This window comes from Aegilops tauschii, chromosome 3 (genome assembly GCF_002575655.3).
Source record: "Aegilops tauschii subsp. strangulata cultivar AL8/78 chromosome 3, Aet v6.0, whole genome shotgun sequence".
NCBI lineage: Eukaryota > Viridiplantae > Streptophyta > Magnoliopsida > Poales > Poaceae > Aegilops > Aegilops tauschii.
The window spans coordinates 42,593,709-42,598,030 of record NC_053037.3 but is presented as its reverse complement, the minus strand read 5'-3'; positions in this window follow the sequence as shown (position 1 = coordinate 42,598,030).

Sequence of the window (4,322 nt, the reverse complement as noted above, 5' to 3'; positions counted from 1 at the left end):
TCCACCCTCGTGGGCCCCCTGTTGCTCCACCGGCGTACTCCTTCCTCCTATATATACCTACGTACCCCCAAACGACCAAATACGGAGCCCAAAACCTAATTCCACCGCCACAACCTTCTGTACCCACGAGATCCCATCTTGGGGCCTGTTCCGGAGCTCCGCCGGAGGGGGCATCGATCACGGAGGGCTTCTACATCAACACCATAGCCTCTCCGATGAAGTGTGAGTAGTTTACCTCAGACCTTCGGGTCCATAGTTAGTAGCTAGATGGCTTCTTCTCTCTTTTTGGATCTCAACACAATGTTCTCCCCCTCTCTCGTGGAGATCTATTCGATGTAATCTTCCTTTTGTGGTGTACTTGTTGAGACCGATGAATTGTGGGTTTATGATCAAGTTTATCTATGAACAATATTTGAATCTTCTCTGAATTCTTTTATGTATGATTGGTTATCTTTACAAGTCTCTTCGAATTATTAGTTTGGTTTGGCCTACTAGATTGGTTTTTCTTGCAATGGGAGAAGTGCTTAGCTTTGGGTTCAATCTTGCGGTGTCCTTTCCCAGTGACAGTAGGGGCAGCAAGGCATGTATTGTATTATTGCCATCGAGGATAACAAGATGGGGTTTTTATCATATTGCATGAATTTATCCCACTACATCATGTCATCTTGCTTAAGGCGTTACTCTGTTTCCATGAACTTAATACTCTAGATGCATGCTGGATAGCGGTCGATGAGTGGAGTAATAGTAGTAGATGAAGGCATGAGTCGGTCTACTTGTCTCGGACGTGATGCCTATATACATGATCATACCTAGATATTCTCATAACTATGCTCAATTCTGTCAATTGCTCAACAATAATTCGTTCACCCACCGTAAAATACTTATGCTCTTGAGAGAAGCCACTAGTGAAACCTATGGCCCCCGGGTCTATCTTCATCATATTAATCTTCCAACACTTATTTATTTCCTTTGCTTTTTACTTTGCTTTTATTTTACTTTGCATCTTTATCACAAAAATACCAAAAATATTATCCTATCATATCTATCAGATCTCACTCTCGTAAGTGACCATGAAGGGATTGACAACCCCTTATCGCGTTGGTTGCGACGATTTATTTGTTTTGTGTAGGTGCGAGGAACTCGCGCGTAGCCTCCTACTGGATTGATACCTTGAATCTCAAAAACAGAGGGAAATAATTACGCTACTTTGTTGCATCACCCTTTCGTCTTCAAGGGAAAACCAACACAGTGCTCAAGAGGTAGCAATGATCGGAGGGGGAAAGTTCCACATTTAGATAGTTAGAGGCATCTGACAGGTAAACGGATCGCGTATTCGGATTTGTCTCGTCGTTCTGAGCAACTTTCATGTATAAAACATTTTCATCCGAGTTATAGATTATTTTATATTAATTTCCAAAGTTTCAAACATTTTCTGGATTTATTATTAACTCGAAATTAAAGACTAAAAGCTAGGTGCAGCCAGCTCTGCGTACACAGATGTGTACCAGAGGCTGACGGGTGGGCCACGGGGTCCCAGTTGACCAGTCAATGTTTGACTGTCAACAGGGGGTGGGCCCCCCTGTCATTGACACATTTGACTAACTAACCGTTTTAATTAGTTAAACTAGGTAATTAGCCGAATTAAACCAAATTAATCTAATTAATTAATTGATTGGTTTAATTACTATTATTTTTTTAAATATATTTTTTTAAAGGCCAGGGCGTTGGGGCCCGCGTGTAAGTGGCCCAGGGGGTTTGCGGGCGCTGGGCGAAACAGGGGCGGGCGTGGGCATGGGCGCCCGTGCCCGAGGCCACGGGCGAGGGGACGCGCTAGCGGGCGCCGGCGCCGGCGCCGGACGATGGAGGTGGCAGCGGGATGGATCGTCGGCGTGGGGCTGCGGCGGTGGAGGGCGGCGGCCAGCGAGCGGAGGGGCCAAGCATGTCACGGCAGGGGATGCGGGGCGAAGGCCGCCGGCGGACGCAGAGGCGGGACGACTGTGGTGGCGAGGACGAGCGTCGGCGCGCAGGAGGGAGGGGAAGACAACATTAGCTACTGTGGGGCCGGCGCGAGGCTGCGGCGCGGTAGAGGAGCGGCAGGAGGAGAAGCAGGCGAGGCAAGGAGGGCACGGCGACGGCAAGTGAGCGGCCGCAGCGGCAGGGGCGAGGCGCGCGGTTGGCGCGGGCACGGCGAGCATGGGACGTGGCCGGGGCGTGCGTGGCCATGCTGGAGGGGAAGCGCGGCACGGGCGACGGCAGCAATGGCGCAGTAGCAGCAAGCAGAGCAGAAGCGAGCGGCGGTGGGCGCACAGCGAGCGGGCAGAGGTGGCGCAGGCGGATCTGGTGCAAGGGGGCGTGGGAGGTCAAGCGGAGGGCATCGACAGGTTCCTGGGGAGCCCGGGAATATGAGGTAAAGCCCCGCTGCGAGCTCTGCGGCCTATGGCCACGGCGGCGACTCGAATGGCGATGATGAGCTTCGGTAACAGCGGCGGGGTTAGCTACGGGGCGCGGCAAGCGACGTGATCGGTGGTGTTCGAGCGGCCAGTTGACGTTGCGTCGAACGGTAGTGATACCGTGGCCAGAGATGACGTGCAGCAACAGTAGTGATGTTTTTCAGCGGCGATGGTGGCGGCGGCTACGGTGGTGGAATAGCTCGGGAGAGAGAGGGGAAAGAAGCGCAGGCTCACAGTGCTCCTGCAGATGTGCTCAAGCGTGCTCGAGGAGGGCTCAGTGCGGCGGAATCGACGGCGAAGCTCGTCAGAGCAGAGGAGGAAGACGACGACGACGTGGGCGCTGCGGCGGCTCCGAGCTCCAATGCGATGCGCCAGTCGAAGTAGCGGACGGCGGTGATCCTCGAGGACTCAGTGGGACGGCGAGAGGGGCACGGTGGCCGTGGCTAGGCCGCAGCCATGGCGATGGTGGCGTTCGGGCGAGGTGGGGAAGGGGATCTGGGGCGAGCCCAGAGAGAAGCGGAGAGGGCGACGGTGGGGGAGTGAGTGGGAGGAGGTAGGTGGGGGAAAGCCCGAGGCGTCGAGGGGAGCCTTATCCTCTCGCGGGGTCGTCGTCGACGAGGTGGTTCGGCAGCGACCAGCCTCCTGTAGCGACGGGGTCGGTCACAGGGAAGACGACCCGGGGTGTAGGCTGGGCCGGCCAGCTGTGGTGGGTTAAGGCCCAGCAGGGTGCCTCTTTCTCATTTTCCCTTTTTCATATACTTTTGCTCTTTTCTTTTTACGAAAATTACTTTGCAATAAATATGCTGCCAAAAGGATTCTGTAAAATGTGGGACTTGGCCACATAATTACATTGTAATAGTTGTCACTGCCACAAAAGATTGGGAGGCCTCTGAAATAGTTTGCAACCTTTTATAATTTAAAAACATTCAAAGAACTGCTTTAACCACTGCTTTAATTGTTTTGGGGCATTAAACCACTTCATAACTAGTTGGTTCACCACCATAATTTGTTATGGATTATTTGCCACAAGATGAACATTTTAGATTTCATGTCTGACAAATATGAATTTTTGACTTTAGATTGGATTTGAATTTGAATTGTGATTTGGATCAAGTGAAGATTAGCAACAGTAACATGATGACATGGCACCATTACAGGGGATTACTGTAGCATGACACTGGGGGTGTTACATAAGAGAATTTAGTAGGTCCTATGAGGTACAATATGTTTATTATGTGGTACAATGTGTTAGAGTTGATGATGAGGAGTAGTTGTAATTATGACTAGTGACCAACTTGCTATGTGATGTCTCATTGATGAAAACGATGATCACGAGGAGGTGTTACATGACAATGATGTATTATGATGATAAGTTGTTCATTATATGATGATGATGATGATATTTACTATATCATTGGGTGAAAGAACCGCGGATTAGTTTCAAGTGGATGTCCATCCACTTGAAACTAGTCCACGGTTCTTTCACCCAGTGATGTAATAACTCATTATGATGTAAAAACAATCTCTAAAATGTTGTTGTATGAAAACTTGTATAAAGGTGTATGAACACAACATGAAATAAAAAAGGAGTAAAATACAGAATAATAGTAGTAGCGCGGGTTGGTAGAAGCGCTACTAGTAATTACCAGTAGCGCTCTTTGGTGAAAGCGCTACTAATAAGTCGACATAGCAGTAGCGTGGATTAACACACGCTACTGCTAACCTTTAGCTGTAGCGCCTTACTAGTAGCGCGGTTCCCTGCGCTACTGATAGGCATTAAACCCGCGCTACTGCTAGGGTTTTCCCTAGTAGTGAACAGAGTGCCAGAAAAGGCCCCAAGATGGGATCTCACGAGAATAGAAGCTTGCGGCG